Source organism: Cibotium barometz, chromosome 43 (genome assembly GCF_041138505.1).
Source record: "Cibotium barometz isolate CiBa-2024 chromosome 43, ASM4113850v1, whole genome shotgun sequence".
In the NCBI taxonomy this organism is placed as follows: domain Eukaryota; kingdom Viridiplantae; phylum Streptophyta; class Polypodiopsida; order Cyatheales; family Cibotiaceae; genus Cibotium; species Cibotium barometz.
The window spans coordinates 11570995-11597099 of record NC_141088.1 but is presented as its reverse complement, the minus strand read 5'-3'; the positions used below and the strand labels follow the sequence as shown (position 1 = coordinate 11597099).

The 26105-nt window shown below is 39.5% G+C and overlaps 1 long non-coding RNA gene across 1 annotated transcript; it reads right to left on the bottom strand.

Moving 5' to 3' along the window:
- Positions 1-6593: 6593 nt before the first annotated feature.
- LOC147613524 (uncharacterized) lies at positions 6594-8015 on the bottom strand. Its single transcript, XR_015263156.1, has 2 exons — positions 7954-8015; positions 6594-7821 (listed from the first exon to the last, which is right to left on the bottom strand). It is a non-coding gene; the product is annotated as an uncharacterized LOC147613524 (long non-coding RNA).
- Between the last annotated feature and the right edge of the window lie 18090 nt (positions 8016-26105).

Below are 26105 nucleotides of genomic sequence, written 5' to 3'. Positions count from 1 at the left end.
CCTTGTGCCCAAGGCCTCAATCACTAGTGATCCTCCAAGACTACTTTCATTGTAGCATAGGCCTCACTCAATGGTGATCCCCAAGACTCTTTGTTTGTTGAGACCCTAAGACTTCATGGCTTCCGAGACCTTACGACCAGATGGTCATAGGCCTCCCCCCTTAGTGATCCAATACTCCATGGCTTGGGGAGACTCCTATGGCCAAATGGTCATAGATATCACTCACTCACTACTTGAAGAGTGTCTCAAAAAAGACGGTCATAGGCTTCACTTACTAGTGATCCCCTAGTACTCCGTGCCTTGGTGGGGGAGACTCCTAAGTCAGAGGATTCACTCACTTGGGATGCCCAAGAATTCATGAGTTGAGGATACTCCTGTGTGGACAATAGAGTGATCCCCAATACTCCATTCTAGATGAGACCGCAAGGCTTTATGGCTTGACAAGACCCTATGGGTAAACGGTCACATGCCTCACTCAATAGTGATCTCAAGACTCTTATTTTGATGAGAGTCAAGAATCCATGGCTTGTGGAGACCCTATTCAACATTGCAAAAATGTTGAGATTTTAGTGATCCATAATCCATTAGTGTTAGTCCTTAGTGGTGGATAAATATTGTTTGCACCTTAGTGATAGATGTTCTAAGGTCATAAGGTCTCCAATTACCATGGGTTACCAATGTAGGCATGGTAGGTAGTTCCCTAGATGTAGGAGTCACTTTATGGTGAGTTTGGTGAGACAATCAGAGGAAGGTGAAGCCATTCTAGGGAGCTCAAGCGCTTCCCTCTGGGTTTCTTATATAAATAGGCTACTACACTCATTGTGTAAGGAGAGAGGAGCCTTTGTAATTGCTTTGTGCAAGCTACCATATGTTGATAAGGCTATCTTCTCTTGCATTAAGGTAATCTTTGTGGTATTCATTGTTATCATTTCCATTCATGGTCTTATTGGTTAGTCCATCACATGCTAAGTGCATGTATACACTTATCACATTAGCATTGATTATGTGTATTGACGAGTTTGGTTATGCTTAATAATCTAATCCATCTTAGAATTCCATTCTCATCTCCTATTTCTTAACATGGCATCAGAACCCCTTTCCATGGGAGTGTGCTCTTTCATGTGTTAAGAGGACACATCTTGTGTTGTGAGTTTTCTACATTGTTACTCTCTTGTCATTTTGTGGGAAAGTGGTGAGTTTCAACATTTCATTTTTTGCTTGCATTGGTTGCAAAGTATAGGCTGGTCATTGGCATTTGTTACTTCATTTTACAACACTTGTTGCTTCATTAGCTTGCATGCTTGAGTAGCAAAGAGTAAAGCCATCTTTGAGTAAGCCCCTAGTAGTGATTAGTGCTTTGTGCAAGTCTAAATCCATCATTATCTAGCTTAACAAAGTGGCATTGTTAAGGTTGAGAGAGGGGATTTTTCAAATAGGGCCACACGATTGTGGGTGTGATCAAATCCATATGAGAGAGAGCGTTACTCATTTGTGAGAAGAGTGCAAGGTGGAGTAGCTCAAAGAATCTTCTCAAAGCATTGGAAAGAGAAGAAGGGCTTCATCAAATTCAACATCAAACCCAAATTGAAATGTGGAACATCAACATTGAAGGTATCAATTGCTGTTTTTTTCTCTAAGTGAAAACGATGAACGTTCAGCCTGTTTGGAGCTTTCCATTGCACTTTTGTGGGGATCTTCTCCAAGGAGTTTCTTAGGGCCTCTGTAGACCAGCTCAGGGCAACGAGGAAGCAGCACAATATTTACAGGAAGTGCTCTTGACTAGTCTCTTATACTCAGAACATCTGCGGTTTAAGCCTCTGTGAGCAGAGCAGAAAGGTGAACTTGGTGGCTTACATTAGCCTTTCACTACAGCACATTTTGTGCAATCCCTCGAGGATTTTGTAGTCCTGAGAGTGGCACTTCAGCTCAGCCCAAATAGCAACAAAATCTACGCACTCTAAGCGCATACATTAAGCTCTCTCCAAATTGGTTTTGCGGGAACCTTGTGCAGTCAACAAGTGCTAATTGGAGCCATTAATTAGAACATAATCAAGAAGAAATTGGCGGCCATTTCAGGTGTTCCCTCTGGCACAACTGACGAGTGACCTGCTTCACCAAATTTATGCAGGTTTCTCATTTGATTGAAGAAGAATCTGCTGGCCTCCACCGTATGCTCACCTTCCTCCTTATTTCTAGGAGGGAAAGCTCAAACTTTTAATTTTTTATTGGTGACTAAAGTGTTATAAGGCTAAGGTATAAAACCACTCACACACAATTCTTGTGGACATCACATCCATGCTCTAGCATTCCTTATCATTCTAAGTGAACATTATGTCTTTGTGACAACATCATCTTGTAATATGCTCTCAGTCTATAGAGAGCACATCACATTCTTCTGAGTGAAGAGAGTACATCATGCCTAGGTATCTTCACACTCAATAATAGTGATCCCCCAAGACTCCATGCTAGATTAGACTCCAAGACTCGATTGCTTGAGGAGACCCTTGTGGCCAAACGGTCATAGGCCTCACTCAATAGTGATCCCCCAAGACTCCATGCTAGATGAGATTCCAAGACTCCATTACTTGAGGAGACCTTATGATAAAACAATCACAGGTTTCCCCCATTACTCCATGCCTTGTAAATGTTTATAAGTCATAGGCTTCACTAACTAGGTATTCTAAAGACTTGAGGACTTGAGGAGACCCAGGCATCACTTAATAGTGATCCCCAATACTCCATGCCTTGGGTAGACCCATATGTCTAATAGTCTTAGTCCTCACTCACTAGTGATCCAGCGAGACTCTATGGCTTGAGGAGACCCTATGGCCAAATAGTCATAAGCCTCACTTACTAGGGATTCCCTCTTTTTTATCCCTTTGAGAGACCTCAACTCTATGACCAAACAATTTTAGCACTCATTAATCCTCAAGGCTCCATGGCCAAACGGTCATACGTCTCACTCAATAGTGATCCCAAAGACTCCATGCAAGATTAGACCCCAATAGTGATCCCAAAGACTCCATGCAAGATTAGACCCCAAGACTCTATGGTTTGGGGAGACCCCATACGGTTTCCAATGCATTGGTGATAGTACTCTTGTAGATTTCAAAGAAATTAAGCTACATAGCTTGTCTAATGTAAAGCTGAAAGATGACATTGAGAGACCTCAACTCTATGACCAAACAATTTTAGCACTCATTAATCCTCAAGGCTCCATGGCCAAACGGTCATACGTCTCACTCAATAGTGATCCCAAAGACTCCATGCAAGATTAGACCCCAAGACTCTATGGTTTGGGGAGACCCCATACGGTTTCCAATGCATTGGTGATAGTACTCTTGTAGATTTCAAAGAAATTAAGCTACATAGCTTGTCTAATGTAAAGCTGAAAGATGACAAACTAATGGATGAAAATATCAAAGAAGTCAAAGCAATAGATGGCAATGGAGAAATGTGCTCAAATGATCTAGTAATGGAGTTGGTAGAGAATAATTTGCCTAGCACGTCCATGATAGTACTACTTAATGAAGTGATCACAACAAATTATGATACAAATGCCACCCATGTATTAGAGCTACAAAATAATATAGATGGTGGCAAGCTAATGCACAATATACTTTCTAGTCAACTAGTGGAGTCAAACAATAACATGGTAGTTGCATCACCATTATAGTTGAATGACACTTAATTGCCTAGCACATCCACTACAAATCTCACAAAAGTTGGGGTAGTAGATGATGCAACTAACCAACCTTTGGAGTCTAACAAAAATGTTGACAATAAGCCCATGGATTTTGAAGACAATGCAATGTCTAGATTGTCTATTGAGTCAAAAGGGAGTTTTGTGGTAAGTTGTAGAGATGACTTAGTGGCAAGCATCAAGCATACTCAAGAAGATAATTGGTCTACTAGTGACAGGCCGATGCTAACAATCATAATTAAATTATGTGGATTACTTCTAAAGTGTTGTTGGCAAAAATCCAAGAAGCATCAAAGCCTCAAGTGTGGCCCATGAATATCTTGTTCTTCGACCTGGATGCATGGATTTCTTGATGAGTCAAAAGGGAGTTTTGTGGTAAGTTGTAGAGATGACTTAGTGGGGCAAGCATCAAGCATCAAGCATACTCAAGAAGATAAGTGGTCTACTAGTGACAGGCTGATGCTAACAATCATAATTAAATTATGTGGATTACTTCTAAAGTGTTGTTGGCAAAAATCCAAGAAGCATCAAAGCCTCAAGTGTGGCCATGAATATCTTGTTCTTCGACCTGGATGCATGGATTTCTTGAAGACATTATTAGATAATTTTAATGTAGTAATTTGGTCAATTGCAAATGATGATAGTGTGGTGGAGTCATACATAATTTAGAGAAGGAGGCAGGTGGAAAACTTCCATTTTTTATGATTTGGGGACAAAGTGCATGTCAAGCGTGTGAAAAAAGGAAACTATGTTGCCCAAACAATCCAGGTGCTAAAGCCTTGTTTAAACCATTGGCCATTGCCTCAAAGACATTTGGATGTGATGCAAAAAGAATTGTCCTTGTTGATGACACTCCATACAAGGGATGTGTTAACCATGCACCTGATTGTATCTTTCCACCTTCTTTCATTATTGATGAGGATGATGATGTTCTTATGGGAGGTTTGCTACTATACTTGGTTCAACTTGGTTGTACTCCTGATGTGCGCATTGTGATAAGATCTTTCCGTTTTATGGACAAAGAATAGTGTTGGAAGATCATCAATGGTACAAGGTGGTTGAAATGGTTGTGGGAGAGTGGGAGGAAGAAAATAAAGTTTGGTCAGGTAAACTCTATAACACAGGAAAGCTTCCCCACATGTACGAGATCTCAGTAGAGCCAAGAGTACTGGTTCTTGCACTTCAAAAAGTGTGTACTCTACTGGAACTCAAGATCATCATTCAAAGATAGTTTTAGAGTGTGAAAAATTAAGTCTATTAAAGAGTGCTCCATCTATATCAAAAATGAGTGGAGTACAAGCCATAATGCTTGCACAAAAGTTAAGATTCAAAGGTCTATTGATCAAGCCTCATGAAGCCGAGCTTTTTGAAACAACTACGCAAGCAATATAGTCTCAACTAGTTTGACAATGAACTTGGGACATATTTGTTTGGTGATTATGAGTTTCTTTGAAACCACAAATGTTTTTTCTTTATTATGGTAATTACCCATTTGTACTAACAAGATTTATGAACTATAATCTTGTCTTTGTATGTTGTCCATTATTTGAGTGGCTCTAATCTTCTCATGTTGCTCTTGCTTTGAGAGAATGGAAGACCCTTCTTTTTTTGTGATTGAGTGTGTTTGTGTCTTGTTATATATAGTATGAGTTATGATTTTTAATGTCTTAAAACTTATTATGTCTTGCTTGTTGTTGGTGAGTGTATAGTTGCTTGCATGATTGATAGGAGTTCTTTGATGTACTTTTTTTTGTTGATTGATTATGTGTGTTATTTTTCATACTTAGGAGGAGGTTTTTTAAATATTAAGTGTTGCCACCCATCCAATATATTTTTATTAGAGTGGCATTATTCATTAGGGCCAAAATTGCTACCTGTACCACTACCATCCATGCACCAAAAGAGAGCTCTTATTTTGGGATTAGATGGCATACTTATAGCGTCGGTGGAGATGCAACATAGTGATGTGATGCCAACATGGGCTCATATTATGCGTGTTGTCAATGAGGATGACAAAGTACACCATGTAATGCGACCTGATGGTGAAGTTTTCTTAGACTTTTGGTTTAAACGGTTTGAGGTGTGCATGTGGAGTAGCTATAGAATAGTCAAGGCTTGTCGCATTCTTGAGTTGTACTTTCCAAGCCATCACAATAAATTTAAAGTTATTATGGGCCAAGAGGCATGTCAAAAAACCAATATATTTATTGGCTACAAGAAAGTCATTCTTCATAAGAACTTAGATCAAATTTGGGCAAGTTTTCATGAGTTTGATGGAACCAACACGGTGGTTATGGATGACACTTTATATGAGGTGGTGTGGAACATGCCAGGTTCTTATCTTATATTTCCAAAGATGAGGAGTCAAACAATTTTCGAAAAAAATGGTTATTATATGGTTATGCAGATGGTTATATGCTTGAGATAAAAGGAAGTACACATGTAACACATTTTTAACAACTTCTAGAGATCCTGAGTGCGAGTATTATTTTAAAAGGATAGATAAAGGGGCACAAAGTTAATTGGTATTGCTATACACCCAAATTCCTTCAAGTGCCAAATAAGCCATTAAATTATTTTTATATCCAAGCTACAAAAAGCCATATCTTATATCCATGTAACCTTTTGAAGACATGTGTGAGGTGACCTTGAAGGTGGCAAACAAGCCATATACTTGTTTTTATATGTCAACAACAAATGCTGTTATGAAACTCTCATGAAATCAATAAAAGGGATCTCTAAACACCACAATTCTTTTGGGATACATTCCTCTTTTATAACCAGATGACACACAATTCAATAAAAGATGTACTTTTTTTTATATTTAAACAAATATCAATAAAAGGTGTTTCTAAATGTGACAATTCTTGTCATGATATCACACAATTCAATGAAAGATGTACTTATTTTTATATTTAAACAAATCTTGTAGAGAAAAGGAATCATGGAATTCCTCTCTGAGGCTCTCATAGCTCAAAATGCTCAAAATTACATGGATACCATCTATTGGGCTACACTCCAGAAGTACACTCCAAGAGGGTGGCCACAAAGGAAAGTCTTAAAATAGCTACATGGATACCATCTACTGGTTGTTGCTGGCTACACTCCAAGAGTACATTCGAGGAGGGTGGCCACAAAGGAAAGTTTTAAAAGAGCTACATTGGAAAAGGGAGGGATCTAGAAATATTGAGGCTTGAGTTATCACACTGTTTACTGAACTATTTGAAGCACACAAGAGATCATGGACATGAGGATAGAGCAGCATGTAGAGACCTCCAAAAGGTGCATAAAGTCTTAGGTCCCATCTATAGCAAAAATTACTACTCCAGGATCTGCTAAGATAGAGACCCTAGATGGGATAATTTGGAAGTCCTCACCAAAGACCAAGTAGAATCCGAGAACATAGATGCAGAGATTGCCTTCTACTACAAAGAAGAGACGGAGCATTGCCATTCAGAAGCCACTCAAAAGCTATGAGATCTTTCGGTTCGGTGGCCACATAAGGTGGAAATTTCGAACCAATTTAAATAAAAGATGCAACATTATGTTAGTAAATTTGAATATTAATTTTAAAATGATGTTTTAAATTGGAGAACCTTTTTACAGAAACATAAAGGCTGGGAACATGGCTATGCCTGGGGAGGAAGGGGAGAATATCATATTTCATACATTTTCATAAGAGGGGGAGGAGAGAGGACTTATATGGGATTAAAACACAAATATAAATGTATAGATCTAAACATTTTATAATCAAATGAGGATTGCAACACACCTAAATGCATAGATCTAAACATTTTATAATCAAATGAGAATTGTAAACATTTTATAATCAAATGAGAATTGTAAACATTTTATAATCAAATGAGAATTGCAACACACCTAAATGCATAGAGCTAAACATTTTATAATCACATGAGAAGTGCACCATCCTCACCTTTCAAGGGGAAGGAGGGAGAGAGAGAGAGAGAGAGAGAGAGAGAGAGGAGATGGCCATCTTACACCGCTCCACCTGTAATTCAAGTTGGTGAGTCTGCAATGCTTAGTTGGAGAGGCAGGCAAGGCTAGCTTACACCCTTCATACTGTGCATGCGGCATCACCTGCAACTCAAACTGAGCACCTACAAGCTCACCATATGAGGCCACTTCTTGTCAAAAATTCTCTCAAAGATAATAGCAAGCTAGCCTTTGAATATGATAATTATTACTACCGCATCTGTGCCTAATTAATGGAGAACATTGATGAGCTCTACCATTTGTGGCATCTCCTTTGCAAAAATGAGGAGCTCAAGGTAGTAAAATCAAAGTGTTTTGCATTTGAAACGGGCAACGGTAGGGCCTTGATATACAAGCAGCAAAAGTTCTGTGTAATCACAACACGAGAAGATTATCCCATGAGGGGATAATCTTCTCACCACATGGCAGTCACCATCTTCTGTGAAAGTTATCGTCCTTCCCAAAAGCTTGTGCTTTTTAATGCTTCGGAAATTGGAGCCTCTTTTTTTTTTCACCACAGCCCGTGGCCCGTGATTTTCTTTTCTTTTTGCCAGAGATAACGTAATTCCGTAGTTTCCAAGCTTTTGATGGCTTGAGGTCTTTAACCAAATGTGTTAAATTGGCATGTGAAATTTTTGATAATGCAACAAAGGTCCGTATCTTTGGCTAATCCTCAAAGGCAAGGCGATACAATGGTTCCAATCCTTGGACCCTCGGCGCACAAAGGCACTTTCAAAGTAGTGAGAGAAAGCGGTGGGGGTAGTTTGTTGTGAGCAAAGAGGCCTTTACAAGTCTTGGATTTGCACCATACAGGCCCAAGGCAGACATTTGTCCATGCAATGCAACCACACGCAAAGAAGAGCACACGTTGAGGAGAGTCACGAACATAGCAAGTTTACTTCCCTAGTTATTAGCAAGATAAGCCTTAGAGCTCCTTCACATGGAGCCGAAATAATGGATTCTTGTCCTTCACATGTAATAACTAATTTTCCTAATTACTAGCTCATTTTCATGTTCACCTGATATACCTCATCATTCTGAGCGCCACAAAAGGAGAGAAACCAGCATCTGTTCCCTCTTTGTTGTAGGATAACATCTCAAAGCCACGAGAGCCAATGAATTGAGCGTGAAGGAGTAGTATTCATGGGGGCGAAGCCCTTGTTGTAAGACTATGTCAGCAATCTTCACTTATTTTTTTAAAAAAAAGAAACAAGCTTTGCCTCTATGACACTTTCTTTTAGTAGCTATTCAATCTTCACTTTAAAAAAAGAAGAAGTAAGCTTTGCCTATGACACTATCTTCTAGCTACGGAATTGCACATCTTTGTTTATCTGCTCCATGTGAAGGTGCACTTGGAAGGTCTCCACCTTATAATTCTTGTTAAGATAACTAATAAGGTCTTTAAAAAACGCCAAAATGAAAATGATGGTGTGTGTGTGTGTGTGTGTTGGGGGGAGGGGGGTGAAGGATCACCTAATACATATGTAAAATAGCACCTAAGTGCACGAAGGGGAGATTTTTTAACTAGGGGACTTACATGCCATACTCATGCTCGAGGAGTTCAATAAGCAATATGTAAGATAGCACATGCAATCAACATAAGGGATTATATTTAATCATGGAGTTACACAAAGTATACATACATAAGGAGTTTTTTAATTCAAAAAAATTATATCTATACAAAAGGGATACTTTTATCATCTCATAATTACAAAAGGGGTGTATAGGTTATAAAAATATGTAGATAGGGTTTTTTTAATTACTTCTTGAAAGCACATGATATATGTGGTACAAAAGGGATACTTTTATCATCTCATATATACATAGGTAGGGTTTTTTTAATTAACCCTTAAAAGCACATGATATATGTGGTACAAAAGGGATACTTTAATCATCTCATAATTACAAAAGGGGTGTATAGGTTATAAAAATAGGTATGTAGGGTTTTTTTAATTACCCCTAGAAAGCACATGAATATAAAAAGCACATGTAACAGGGGATTAAACAAATAGTACTAAAATGTAATCTATTTAAATGAGTTTACAAAAAGGGGTTTTAACTCAAATTCCAAACATATATACTAAAAAAGAGGGTGAACAATTGAAAAATGTAAAATATTAAAAAGATGGCTGTTTTAAATACATACTTGCACGCATGTGCTATATAGGATTTTATGGAGTGCCTCCCCCCAAATCCCTCCCTCCCCTCCTTCATTGATTCAACTTGTGCCTTCACATATAATAGAGTGGAGCATGGTAAGGTGGCTAACTTTTTGTGCTTGATACCACTTTAGAAATATCACATATAATAGAGTGGAGCATGGTAAGGTGGCTAACTTTTTGTGCTTGATACCACTTTAGAAATATCACATTTGATAGAGACATATAAATTGTTTCAAAATGGAAATTTTTCAAAATACAAAAGTGGCTTTAGATAGTATGGTATGGATCAAACTAAAAGAAATTGTCTACTCCTACTCATCATAATGATCCCTCATCTTTTCTCACCCTTATTTCCCAAGCTTGTGTTAGGCACCTTATCTACATGTGTTTCTAGTAGCTACCTCCTCTCCCTATTATTCTAGCTTTGACCACCAAGGATCTTAGCGCTAAGTTTCCATTGGGGATTGTGCAAATGACGATCAACTCCTTATATGGAAATAATTTTTCCAAATCATAAGGAGTCCATGCTTCAATCTTAGAGGAGTTGAGAGGTTACATTACTTCTAGTGTTCTGTCCAGCATGAGAGCACGAGCTAGCAGCATCAAATTTGGGCAAGTGTTCCTCTCCCACTCCATGCCATTTAGTCCAATGATGATGTTTTCCAAGTGGACGAGGATTGCTCTATACTTCTTGTAGGGTTAAAAAATATTTGGAAGGTGGAGTGTTGCCCTAATTCTCTCGATGTTCAGAACCATTTACATACCAATCCCATTTGGGGAAGTTTCAAGGTGGTGGAGCATTGCCCTAATTCTCTCCATGTTCAGAAACATTTGCATACCAATCCCATTTGGGGATTTCACTGTGCTTGTATTGGTGGAGGGGACGTATGTGAAAATGTGTCTAAGGAAAGTGAGAAGATTGATTCCCATTTGGGGCTTTCACTATGCTTGTATTAGTGGAGGGGATGTATCTGGAAATGAATTTGAGGCAAGTGGGTAGACTAAGTCCCCATGTTGGCAATGTATAAATTCCATGTTGGCAATGTATAAATTCCATGGTAGACTAAGTCCCCATGTTGGCAATGTATAAATTCCACCAAGTCCAATTCCCTCCATATACTATGTATAGCACTTTGGGTCTCCTCTATACCACATAGCAAGTCTCGATATGATAGGTGGGATTATTCTCTCACCTTGGCGAGGTTCTTCACGAGAGTGTGTCATAATACCCCGAACCTCTCTAAGGATCTCCATACCAAGAGGTGAGAAATCTGTGTGGGTGATATTATACTCCTTTATAGCAGCCTAATATTTGGGTCCTTCCTTGTTTGCTAGGAGTGTATGATGGTCTCTATATCTTTGAGTCCATCATGATGTCAATACTATTGTGTAAACCTGTTGAATGTTAACTCTATGTGTGGGTACCTACTAGTGAATGTTGGAAAGCTCAAGAGAAAAATTTGCAAGCCACTACACAAAGAAAGAAAGATGAACTAGCCTATTTATATAGGTGTAGTATGTGTACATGTGTACCTTGAAGTTCAGGGTATGTACATACCTAGACCGTGCTCTAGGTGCATGCATGGATTGACAATCAATGTACATGCATATGCTGACTTAAGGGATGTGTGTGCATTGAGTTAAAAATCATGTATACTTAGAAGTCAGGGTATATGCATGGCTAGAGACTTAGGATATGTGCTTGGGCTAGAGTCTAGATATGTTCATACACAGACTCAAGATATGTATGTGGCTTAATCCCTTAGTATAAATTTGGCAATTCCTTGTCCTTGATTTTCATGTACCATGGGCGCATGATTTGGCAATGATGATTTTGGTATATACCATGGGTGGCTGTGAGTGCATGATTTGGAAATGATCGTCTTAACCCATGCTAAGTGTGGGATATGTGGGCAAGAAAGTGCCAAATATTATTCTTATGTTGCTAATTTTTAACATTAATATTCTAAGTCTTTATCTCTAACACATCTACTTTTTCATTTCTTATCCTATGGTAGATTAAGCTATGTGGGTAAAGCAAGTGCCAAATGAGTATTCTCTTGCTTATACATTTTGACATAAAATTTATGTCTTTATATCTAGCACATCTAATTTTTCATTGTGTTACTTTCTTGATGGTTCCCAACACCCTTCTCTCTTTGACTCTCTTTTACGGATGGCATGAGGGGTGGGTGAATGATGCTTATGACCGTTTGGCCATAGGGGTCTCCTCAAGCCATGGAGTCATGGGGAGGATCACACTTAAGTGAGTCCTATGACCATTTGGCCATAGGGATCTCCCAAGACCTTGGAGTTTTGGGCATCTCTAGTGAGGCCTTTGACTGTAGTCTTGGGGGATCACTAGTGAGTGAGGCTTATGGCCGTTTGGCCACATAGGGTCTCCCAAAGGCATGGAGGCTTGGGGATCACTAGTGAGTGAGGCATATGTCTTTTTAGCCATAGGATCTTTAGAAGACATATAGTCTTGGGCTATCATTAAATAAAGAGTCTTGGGGATCGTTATTGAGTGAGGCCTATGACGGTTTGGCGATAGGGGTCTCCTTAAGCCATGGAGTCTTCGGGATGTCTATGATGACGGAAAGGATGTTTTGCAAAAGGCTATGGAGGTTAGAAATTATTCTTCCAACGGAATCACTGTCGAGTGAGATCTATGGAGGTCATCAATTATTCTTCCAATGTTAGCAATTATTCTTATAATGAAAGTAGACTTGGAGGACCTCTAGTGAGTGAGGCCTATGACCATTTGGCCACATAGGTATCTCCTCAATGTATGGAGTCTTGGGGATCACTAGGTGAGTGAGGCCTATTGGCCATAGGGTCTCCCACAATCCATGGAGTCTTGGGGGATCACTAATGGATGAGGCCCATGATTTCTGGGCCATAAGGTCCTCCAAGCCATGAAGTCTTGGGGATCATTATTGAGTGAGGCCTATGACCGTTTGGTTATAGGGGTCTCCTCAAGGCTCGGAGTCTAGGGGATCACTATGATGGAAGGGATATTTTTCAAGAGGCTATGGATGTTAGCAATCATTATTCTAATGAAAGTAGTCTCGGTAATCACTATTGAGTGAGGTCTATGGCCGTTTGGCCATAGGGTCTTCCAAGACATGGAGGCTTGGGGATCACTATAGAAAATGAGGCTTGTTTAGCCATAGGGTCTCCACAAGCCATAGAGTCTTAGCCCCAAATCAAATAAATATTCTTGGGGATTGTTATTGAGTGAGGCCTATGACCATTTGGCATAAGGGTCTCTTCAAGCTATAGAGTCTTGGTGGGTATCACTATGAGGGAAGGGATGTTTTGCAAAAGGCTATGGATGTTAACAATTTTTCTTTCAAATAAAGTACTCTTAGGGATCACTAGTGAGTGAGGCCTATGGCCGCTTGGTCATAGGGTCTCCCCAAGCCATGGAGTCTTGTGGGGATCACTAATGAGAGTGATACCCATGATTGTTTGGCCATAGGGTGCCCCAAGCCATGAAGTCTTGGGGATCACTATTGAGTGAGGCCTATTACCATTTGGCCACAAGGGTCTCCTCAAACAAGCAGTATAGGGATCACTAGTGGTGGGGAGGCTTGTTTGGGACATCATAGCATAGCGGAGGCTACACTCCAACCCACACACTTATCAATCCGTGAATGCAACCCGGTTAGCGCATAGAGGCTATCCCGAATGGGAGAAGAAGAGTTAACCACACACCAATGACCTCTAGTCCTACTCAATCCTTCTCAACACTCAAATAATCAATCTTACATAGTCAAAGCATCAAGATTAGGCTACACTTAAGCACACAAATGCAACTTATGCAAGGAACCTAATATGCAAAGAGCTATCACACAAGCCTCAACTACACATTATTTCAAGCACAAGCTTCATTACAAGCACTCTACAACTCACAAATCAAAACATCATTAAGAAATCTAGATTAGCAAGAGTGTAGACCAAAACCTCATATCATTGAAAATGTAAAGAATAGAAAGTACATGATTGAAACAAGAATGGAGATGGAGAGCCTTGGGAGAGCACTTGAGAAGGAGCTATGGAGCAAGCTCTCTCTATGAGCCTCTCAACCAAATGACCAAAGAGTCCCCTCTAGCTCTCAAAAGAGCTACCTTTTATACAAAAATTCTAGAACTCTCAAAAGTTCCCATGTGGGATTATTGTCAAGCCCCCTCCCACATTCATCTACAACTTTGAACTCTTTTCAAGAGCCCTAAGTGTCTTTTTTGTTGCATCCTTGTATTGATCCTCATTTGCATGCAACACTCCCCCCTTCCTATTTTGCGCACGTCCTCGAGCGCGGTAGTAGCAAGAGCTGCAACAAAAAAACAATTGATACGAGTAAAGTCCTTTATTGAAAAGAAAAGAAAAGAAAAGAAAAATCAGCAATGATGACTTCACACGTGAGCATACAAGTGCAGGGCTGATTAAAGTTTTAATGAGTACTAAAATAGGTGAGTAAAGACTAGTCAAAGTGAGACTTAAGTAGTAGATAATGCTATGCAAAGGCAAGTGTGCTTTGTACACCGCCGGTTATGACCGTAGTCTCAATGTCCTACCAGTATGTAAGTTACTCCTAAATGGCATACCTACTCCTAAATAGGAGCAAAGGTGATTGGAACTCTCGTTTTTTTTTTTTTTTTTTGATATGTGTGTAGAAGTTGATGAAGATTAAGGTTCTATCCCAAAGAGACCCAAGCAATGGCCAAGAGACCTCCGCCAAGAGAATCTAAAGACCGCTAAGTATCTCAAGGGCGACAGACCCTTTTTCTTTCTTTTATGACCTAAGGAGTACCCCATGAAGATGAGGGCATCGGTCTCAAGGGCCCATAGTGTACCCCAGAGTCCTACCAACATCTATCAAGGCGATAGATTCCTCAAAGTTCTTCTTCTGAAGTTCTTAGACATCAGTGTTCACCCCATGGAAACCAAGGCATCGGCCCCAAGGTGCTAAGACAACCCCAGGTCCTACCAAGCATTTCACATGGCGGTAGACACTTCATGTCTCAATTCACTTTGTATATATATATATTTTTTAGGGTATATTTTCATAAATTTTTATGACTCCTAGCACCTAGCTCATATCTAAGAGGTAACTACCACTAGGGATAACTAATATACCTTGAAAACATAAGTACTTGGCATACTCCATTGGTATATATCCTACACTGTCTTTAGATAGAAATATCTTTTACTAAGTCTTCTAAGACTCTAGAATTCACTCACCATATTTTAACAACTAATCAAAAACTGAAACCAGCCAACATTGTGTGAACATGCAAACCATATATTCGAAAGATAAGAGCACATAAAGAAATAAAGATTAAGATCTGAATACACCTGTTGTAGTGTCCTTTTGATGTTGTTCATTTGTATTGATGAATTGCTGATTTTGGTGCAGATTGCTCCTCCTTGATCTTTGTAGGCGTAGCATGTCTCCCCCCTTCCTAATTTGTTTGCACGATAGGTGGACTATTGGGGCATGTTTGATGCTTTTGTTTTTTACGGAGATCTCTGCAAAATTTTTATTAACAAACACGAAAAGAAAAGAGAAAAAAAATAAAATTTGCCATTGGTGCCAAACACCGAATATAGCCGAGGGGAAAAACCCAGTGGGAGAAAAGTGCCCTGGCTTGTCGATCTTATTGCGGAGTCGTTGAACTTACCCTTGCGCTGGTGGTGGATCCGTGTCCTCGTCTGCTGGAAAGATGGTATCAATTTCCTCAGGATGCAGAGACAACCCCTCACAAAAACCTGCCCCGCTGGAGAAGGTGGTAGAGGAAGGAGTGCTTCCTCACTAAAGTATGGCATTGGTTCTATGGGAAGGTTAATCAGACAGTTTCGATTTTGGAACTGCGCAATGTAGGTACTCATATTGATCCAATATTGACATGTGGAGACTTGGGGAAGGAGGGCTTGCAAGATCGGTGGTTGCAAGTCATTTAGGCTTGTATCCCTCCATTGTTGTGCTTGAACCTCCTCAGGTAATCTACGCTGATTTGGTCCTCTCTCTGGTATTCTCACATTAAGAAGATTATGGCGTTGGGGTGTAACTCCCACAATTTGCTTCATTAAGCCCGTGCCATATCGTCTAAAGTAAGAGCGGCATATCCAACAAATATGTGAAGCTTCTTCTAATACAAGCCGTGCACACTCTTGACAATGTGGAAATGGGTGATGCTGTTGATAGAATAATGTGACAAAGTGATGCCCACAGCAACTTTCACCTAAGGGAGCATAGAAGTACCTAGAATGTGTTTGAAATGGAGGAGCACTATAACCCCCGCGATGATCTGGTCGAGTACTATCGGGGTCAATGCATGGTGGACATGTATCACGCCAAATATCCATCAGGAGTTATCTGGACGTAGAACAATGAAATTTAGAACACTCATATCCATCATGACAATTCCAATCAAAAACAAGATTATCTCAAAGAAAACACATCTTCTAAAGGCATAAGGAACTACATTATTCAAACATTGATTTACCAAAAAGCTTTAATTGTAGTGTTAATGCCTTATCTTTAGTTTTTGGTATATCCTTTTTAAGAGGTGGACACTTTAGCAATTGTCTTGGAATTTGAGCAAGATAAGAGGTTTTAGGCATTGAAATGCTAGAATCTATGCTCAAATGAGACACATTTGGACTCGTCGTAGGTACACAAGTTGATAGTTGAATTGTGTTACAAGGAGAAATCGGAACAACCGGTGTTTCAATACATGTTTTAGGAATATCAACACAAGTAGATTTGTAGGTGCTATCACAGCCACCTTTTCTTTCTTGAAGAGTTTGCGTTGATTTCTTTTGCACCCACTGATATGGACAATCAAGGGTGGCTTTTGGAATCTTTCTGAAACACTCTTTTACCTTTGTCAAAGCTTGGCATTTTGGAAGCCAAATTGCTGTTGCACCCTCATAATAGCCTTGTGCTTTGAGCACATGTTTTGGGACCCATCGATTAACAATCCGAGGTTTGGGCTTGGAAATGATGTGCTTCTTAAGAGTCTTAGCAACTGGACTAGATGGTACAAGTTTGTACGCATCTTTGGGTAGCCACATTGATAATTCCTTCTTACCTGGCCTTCTTTGAGCAGCAACTAGAGTAGTTGGAACATGCCAGCCATGGCCCTCACTTGAGTACTCATCAATTATCCACATCATTTGTTTTGGAGCTTCAAGAGCAGATTTTGATTGTGGGTTGGGTAAGGTAGAAACATTACCCCTTTGACACGATAAAGCTCGTGGTGTAGCAGATCCCAAGATGCAATCAGAATCAATTTGCAACTTGTATTGTCTATTCTTCCAATCTAATGAGCAATTGGTAGCACTTAACCACGATCTACCGAGAACAACCTCTACTACTGCCTTGGACTTACGTGCCACATAAAAGGACACTGACATCTGGTGATCCTGAATGGTCATCATAATGACACATTTTCCCTCTATAGGGTTATCTTCTCCAGAGAAGCTTCGTAGGTCCACAGGAATTTGCACAAGTGGTGGTTGACCCAAGGCTTTCCAGGTGTCAAACGAGAGAACATTATAATCTGCACCAGAGTCAATTAAGGCAGAGACAAAGTAGGTAGTCTCATGAAGATGAAGTCCCACTCGAATATTGAATGGTTCGACATATGGCTCATCAGTAGCCAACTGTATGGCTAACATAGAAGCTTTGCGACGCTCCTTGGCTTTTGCAACTCTAGCTTTAGCCTCCTCTTGAGCCTGTCGTTTAAGTAGGTCAAGTGCTTTTTTCCGTGTTTGTGCAGCATGCATCTGTTGAAGCATGGCTTTAGTTAATGGTTCATTGTATTTCTTGAGACGACTTCCATTAATGAAGTTAGGCATTTGCTCACCTTCTAGTGTCTCTAAACGCACTGCACCACTTGGGGTAAGCTCATTAATCACAAACGGTCCTAAGCCACGTTTTTTGAGCTTTCTCTTATGCTTCTTAAGTGTGTATAAGAGCACCAGGTCTCCTTTTTTGAATCGGCCAGTTGTTACATTTCTATCATACCATTGCTTTTGTCTCCTCTTCTCAGCATACATCCCCATTACCGCCAATAAGCGGGTCTCATCAAGCTTTTCCAATTCGTCAACGCGTTGTGAAAGCTCATGACCAGTCCAATCCAGTTGTTTAGCTACTCGTAGAGTAGGTACAAGAAATTCAATGGGAAGAATTGCGTCTAGCCCAAAAGCAAGTTCAAATGGGGTTGTGCCCACAGATGTTTTATAGGCTGTCCTATATGCCCAGAGAATTGAGTGCAACTTTTGCTCCCAATCAGTCCTATGTCCCTCAACAATCTTTGTGAGTGCTGTGCAGAGAATCTTGTTAGTACTCTCTGCTTGTCCATTGGTCTGGGGATGATAGGGTGCAGAACGCTTGTGAATTACCATAAATTCTTGAAGCAAAAATTCTATGACTTCATTTACAAAGTGTACACCTTGATCACTAACGATCTCAATAGGTAAGCCATAGCGTGTAAACACGTACTCATACAAGAACTTGGCTGTGGTTCTGGCATCATTTTTGACTGTTGCCTTTGCCTCTACCCATTTGGTCAAATAGTCGGTTGCCACTATAATATATTCTGCATGCGTGTTACGAGCTGGAGGTTTAATGGGACCGACAAAATCAATACCCCATTTTGCAAAAGCACGTGTGCTTAACATAGGCCGCAATGGCATATTGTCCTTTGTGATGGGAGGTTTAGTCCTTTGACAATCGTCACAACGTTTCACATATTCTTCGGCATCCATTTGTAAGGTTGGCCACCAAAGCCCAGACCACCTAATCAACTTTGCTGTGGTATTGCCAGAAAAGTGTCCACCTCCAACACCTGCATGTGCATGAGTTAAGATTTTCAGATAGTCAGCTTCACATACACACATGCGTAAGTTGCCATCCTTGCCCCTCTTGTAGAGTTGGCCCTCTATTAGCATATAGTTTGCCGCCTCAATTTTAATAGCCTGCTTTCGATGTTTAGGAATTGTTTGATCCAAATGACCATGCTGAAGATAGTCCACAATATACTTACTCCAACTTGGTGTAGTTGAAATTTGGAATAATGTGACATTATGAATTGGCTTCTGAATTTTACATGAAACACAGTTACGAACAAATGTTTCAGCATCTGCATGCATGGTAGGCCACCATTGCCCATCTTGAGATATACGTCGCACACAAGTGGTAGCTGATGCATGGATTCCATCGATACCCGCATGTGCCCATTCCAAGATCTCCTCATATTGGTCGGGGTTAGGTATAAGCCTCAACACTCCATCATTACCCTGATGATATAATCTCCCTGAGATTAGCTTGAATGGTCGCCATAGGTCCACATTAGGACCCGCTAGTTGTATTTGCCCACTTGTCAAAATTTCTAAAATGGATTCAGACCATCTAGGAGCTGTCTCTACAAGGAAAAGTGTTGAATCTAACATATCATCATCCACACCCACAGGAGCTTCGCCAGAGGTGATTCGAGACAAATGATCTGCCCTTAGATGAGTTGTTCCTTTTCGAACTGCAACTTCAAAATCAAACTCAAGAAGGATGATAAACCACCTTACTATCCTTCTAGTTGCACATGGCTTATTCACCAAATATAGCAATGCTTGATGGTCCACAAAAAATATGAATTTGTTTGCCAAAAGGTAATGGCGAAACTTTTTCACTGCATATATCATGGACAATCCTTCTCTTTCTGTTGTGGTGTAATTCCTCTCAGCATTGTTCAACTGTCGACTAGCATATGAGATTGGAAAATCCTTATTGTGTTCTCCCGATTGAGCCAAAATACATCCAATTGTAAAGTTTGAAGCATCAATATGGACATGAAAGATTTGGTTCCAATCTGGTGCCCGTAAAATGGGTGCAGTCACTAATGCTTGCTTCAACTTTTCGAAGGATTCCTCACACTCATCAGTCCAATTAAACTTTACAAGAAGAGCATATAACGGTCTGGCTAGGACAGCATACATGTAGATGAATCTACGGTAATAGCCACAATGTCCCATGAAAGTTTGTACCCCTTTAGGGTTGATAGGCCGAGGTAATGAGACAATGACATCAATTTTATCCATATCTGTTGAAATCCCATTGCGAGAAACAATATGGCCCAAAATTTTTCCTTGTCTTACCATGAATTTGCACTTGTCAGGATTCAAGCATATACGATAAAGTTGACACTTTTGAAACACAAGTCTCAGGTGTTCTATATGATCATCACGCTCTTGTGAGTGAACACATAAATCATCCATGAAAATCTCAAGAAATTGCCTAAGGTACTCCTTGAATACATGACTCATTAACCGCTGAAAGGTTGCTGGTGCATTTGTTAGACCAAATGGCATAACACGATAGGCAAAGATGCCATCTTCAGTAGCAAAGGCTGTCTTGTGTTGATCCTTTGGATCAATTGACACTTGGTTGTACCCGGAGAATCCATCCAAGAAACTATATGCCTTTTTCCCTGCAACTCGTTCTAGAACATGATCCGTGATTGGAAGTGGGTAATGGTCACGCACAGTAGCTGCATTTACCTTCTTGAGGTTGACACATACTCGAAGTTTTCCATTTTTCTTGGTAAAAATATCTCATTATTTGGGAGTTTAAAACTCTCCCACACATGTGAAATAGGCGCCTCCTTCATGATGGCCATAGGCCTAATTTCTTATAGCCCTTTGATCATATGGTTGTAAGGTCACAGGCCTCACTCACCCCCTATTCACATTGATGACAGAGGACAACACAAAAGGTTAATTTGGGACCCTAAGATAGTACAGCCATAGGTATCCTTGACCATAAATCCTACCAAATGTATTTTAATCTAATTTAGTTAAGCTTAAAAAATTAAAAAGCTCAATGTTAGGTTCTAGGGATTTATTGGTGCATTTTTTAGCTTTTGTATTGGTACAGATTATTGGTGAACTTGTTAAAGGGGACATTTTGTGGGAATGTGTTTTAGCATAAGGGCATTTGTCTTGTGAATTTTATAAAGTTTTGAGACTGAAAAACAGACGCATTTTTCTCATTTTCGACGATTGTAGAGGGCTATTGCTGTCCGACCGGTTGCCCACATGTAAACCTTAATCAAAAAGATGTGGCTGGGGCCACGCGTGAACCCTAATCAAAGAGATGTGACCTATTCTCTCTATTTCTTTCCTCTCACTCACTCTCCCTCTTCTCTAGTACACACACACACACACGATGCATATACCTCCTCCTTCCCCACCTTGTACATCTTGGCCGAAGTCAAACTCTCCATAATATTTCTTAAACTTTACCACTTTGTCTCCAGCCTTGAACTCTTTAGTCCTCCACAGCCTATGATGCACATCCTCTGCAAGAGTCTCATCCTTCCTCATGCTTTCTATATGATGGGGAACATAATGCTCAGTTTGCATCCTTGTGGAGGCCAAAATATGAGTTGGTTCCATGTGATGAGTACTTGGAAGTAAAAAAGCATGCTTGTGAGATGGGGTTTGATGTGTAGAAGAAGCAAGGCGAGGAGTAATTGACACCTCATCTCTCTCTTGGCGTCTTGCTGATTTTAGCTTCGTGGAAGCGGCTCCAAGAGGATTCACATGAGTTGGATTCTTAAACATAAGCTCTCCCTCTCTTCTTTCTAGAACGTATCTAGTATTTTTGAGAAAAGAAAGAGCCATCTCTCTTGGGTTCACATCCAATTGTGTTGCAACTATCTCCAAGGCATCATCCATGAATGTAGCTTACCTTTGTGCATCCAAACTGTACAGTTTCATAGATGGCTACAACGGGCATAACCAACTTAACATAGCACCAAAAAATAGGTTGAAAACCACCTTGAACATAGAGTGGGAAGCACTTATAGTGTTGAGATGCCATTGGATAGGAATTTTGCACTCTAACAAGAAAAGGCATAGGCTATAGCAACAAATGGCCACACACCCTCTTATGGATCCACTCCTATTATGTAATTTGATGTGAAACATAGTACCTATAGTATACACTATATTTAACACTTATCCAGTAAGCATACATACCTCTTCGCCTGCTCTCTTCATCAATTCTAAGGAGCACTCGCCTATGAGCATGGCTGCCTCTCAGCCTTTCTATAGTTCTTCTTGGTCAAACTTCTGAGAGAGAGAAAAACAACCTACGTTTGAGGTCAAGATAAGAAGAGAGAGAACTCGCGTACGCTGTGAACTTAATTTCATTATTCAATATTTTTCTTTTTAACAAGAAGATTAAAATTTTACATTAAGAGAAACATTAACAACAAAAAAAAACCAAGCATAAGCATGGATGATTGGAAACACCATTGCAAAAAAAGGAAAAAAAAACAGGGTAGATTTTTTTTGGTTTTTTATTAGTTGATTTTTCATTAATGTTAATTTTTTTGTTAGTAATTTGAAAGTTTGTTTAATCAAGTTGATTAATGTTAATAAATTATATTTAGACTAATTAATTATAGTTAATCAAAAAAATTAATCAAATTATTTAATCAATATTTAAACACTAACAAAATAATTAATAAAAGTAAAAGAAGTGGTAGATTGCATCTTTTTTGCATAGTTCTCACTATATGTGCTTAAAATTCAAATTTGAAAATCTTTCCTAGAGCATCTCCAATGTGTGTGTGTGTGTGTGTGTGTGTGTGTGTGTGTGTGTGTGAGAGAGAGAGAGAGAGAGAGAGAGAGAGAGAGAGAGAGAGAGAGAGAGAGGGATGGAATGTGTGTGTGTGCGTGTGGATGTTTCTGTGAGAGAGAGACTGATATGATTTTGAATTTGAATCCAAAGTTCAAAATTTTAAAAATCCCTCTTGAATTTGAAAAATCGTGCTTAAGTTTAACTAATCACTTTGTTGTAATTTGAATTTGAATCAATTTTCAAATATCCCACTTAAATTTAAATTTGAGCAAGAATTTCAAAATATAAATTTTAAGTATTCCATGGCTTAAGGAGACCCTTACAGCCAAATGGTCATAGACCTCACACAATACTGATCTAAGAGGCACTATCCTTGCCTATGAATTATTTATGCAGCATTGAAGATGAGGAGGAAATGAATACAAATTTCACAAAACTACCTACACACTAGGGGGAGACCCTATGGCCAACGACCATAAGCCTCACTCACTAGTGATCCCCCAAGACTACAGTCATAGGCCTTGCTCACTGGTGATGCCCAAAACTCCATGGTCTTGGGAGACCCGTGTGGCCAAATAGTCACATAGGCCTCATTCACTATCCATAGCCTCTTGCAAAATATCCCTTCTATCTCACAAATCTTTTACATGCCATTCTAAGTTGGTTGTTTTCTCTTTGATATCTTAAATTGTTTTAGTACTTTTCATTATGCATGTTTGAATTCTCCTTGGACATCAAACAAAGCTAAGTAAACAATATGATCTCAAGGATAGAACCATTTGAATATCTTAGTATAAACCTTAATAATCCTAACTTTTGCAAATCCTTTGTTAGATATTTTTTTTTATTTGTTTTTATCCTTGTACTTAACAAAAATCATGTGAAAGTTTCAATATCATTTATTAAACAAAATGCTAAATCAATTAATCTACAATTCCCATGATGAATCCTAAGAGAAGTCATATAGATATCCTCTTTAATAGAACTATGACGGTACTTGGATCTTAAATCAATAATAAAAAGGACTTTAGCTCCAGATAGTTGAGCCAACAAATCATAAAAAATATAAGGAATACATCTACTTAATTCTTACTTTTGAGTACTCTATAGTCCATACAAAGATGAAAATTTGTTTCTTTCTTCTTCTATATTCAGTTAATCTTTTGGATAGAAGATTCATCGGTGCACTAAATCACCCACCACTAGAGTTAAAACCAAGTCCTTACCCTCTTTTGATTACTCTATATCATTTTACAATGGTGCCTTTGGTTTTGGGTAAGGGTTTTGAGTTTGATCTAGTTCCTTCATTTAAAAATGCCGCCTTAGTTCTTTACTTATTTATATACTTCATTGGAAAGCTCCTTGTTGTGAATTGACATTAAATAATTTTTATGAGTTGGCAAGTTAATATAGTTTTAAATTTCTACCTTTTCAATCTAATATTTGGTTTCGTCTCTCATCCTTTTAATGCTATGAAAATCTAAAAAATTAGCTTTAGTGCAACATCTATGGATTCTTTGCACTCATTAGTTCTTTTAAAAGGCTAATTTGGTGCATGCCCATCATGGTTTTGGTCTAATCTACTCTAAAATTAGTGCTTAAAACTTGGATCTACTCATCATCATCTTTAGTATCCAGCTAATCTACTCTAAAATTAATGCTTAAAACTTGGTTTGTGATCATGGATCTACTCATCAACATGTTTAGCATCCAAGTAATTCTAGTACACCCACTAGTGTGTAGGGAATTTTGTGAAATTTGTATTCATTTCCTCCTCATCTTCAATGCTGCATAAACGATTCACTGGCAAAGCATAGTGACTCTTTGATGCATAAACAATTCATAAGCAAGGATAGTGCCTCACTCACTACTAGTGATCCCCAAACCTCCATGCCTTGGGGAGACCCTATGGCCAAATGACCATAAGCCTCACTCACTAGTGATCCCCCAAGACTATAGTCATCATAGGCCTCACTCACTCTAGTGATGCCCAAAACTCCATGGTCTTGGGAGACCTGTGTGGCCAAATAGTCATAAGACTCACTCACTAGTGATTCCAAGACTCCATGGCTTGAGGAGTCCCCTATGGCCAAATGGTCATAAGTCTCACTCACTAGTGTCACTCACTAGTGATCCTCCCCAATACTCCTTGGCTTGAGGAGATACCTATGGCCAAATGGTCAAAGGCCTCACTCACTAGTGATCTTTTATTAAAGAAATAACTGCTAACATCCATAGCCTTTTGAATAACGTCGGCCTCACTCAATAGTGATCTCCCTAAGACTCTTTGTTTGATCAGACTCTAAGATAAGACCTCAGGACTTTGAGAGACCCTATGGCCAAACGGTCATAGGCCCCCGACTTATTGATCCCCCAATACTCCATGCTTGAGGAGACCCTTGCGGGCCAAATGGTCATAGGCATCACTCAATAGTGATCATGGCTTAAGGAGATACTCCATGCTTGAGGAGACCCTTGCGGGCCAAATGGTCATAGGCATCACTCAATAGTGATCATGGCTTAAGGAGATACCTGTAATAATTGTCCCTAGGCCTCACTCACCTATAATGATCCTCAAAAAACTACATTTGTTGGCAAGAATAATTTCTAGAATCCATAGCATTTTGAATAACATGGTCCTAAATCAGTGATCCCTAATACTCTATGTTTGATGAGACCCTAAGGTTTCATGGCTTTGGGAGGACCCCATTGCATAAGCCTCATTCAATAGTTATCCCCAATACTCTTAGTTTGATGATATCCTAAGACTCCATGGCTTATGGAGACCCTATGACTAAGAAGTCATAGGACTCACTCACTAGTGATCTCTAAGACCACTTTCATTGGAAGAATAATTGTGCTAACATCCATATCCTTTTTCATAGCATCTCTTTTTTCATAGTAATCCCTAAGCCTCAATTACTAGTGATCCCCAAGCTGCAATTACTAGTGATCCCCAAGCCTATAGTTAAAGGCCTCAATTACTAGTGATCCCCAAGCTGCAATTACTAGTGATCCCCAAGCCTATAGTTAAAGGCCTCAATTACTAGTGATCCCCAAGCCTCAATTACTAGCATCCCTTTTTTTCATAGTGATCCCCCAAGACTACGGTGAAAGGCTTCACTCACTAGTGATCCTCTACCAAGAGTACTTTCATTGCAAGAATAATTCCTAACAATTAAGTCTCTTTGAATAACATAGGACTCACTCAATAGAGTGATCCCCAAGACTCTTTGTTTGATGAGATCCTAAGACTTTATGGGACCCTATGGCCAAATGGTCATAGTCCTCCCCCAACTAGTGATCCAAATACTCCTTATTTGAGGAGACCCTTGTGGCCAAATGATAATAGGCCTCACTCAATAGTGATCCCCAAGACTTCATGGCTTGGGGGACCCCATGGCCAAACAATCATGGGTATCACTCTCATTAGTGATCCCCACAAGACTCCATGGCTTGGGGAGACCGTACCAAACGACCATAGGCCTCACTCACAAGTGATCCCGAAGACTACTTTATTTGGAAGAAAAATTGTTAACATCCATAGCCTTTTACAAAACATCCCTTCCCTCATATTGATCCCCAAGAATCT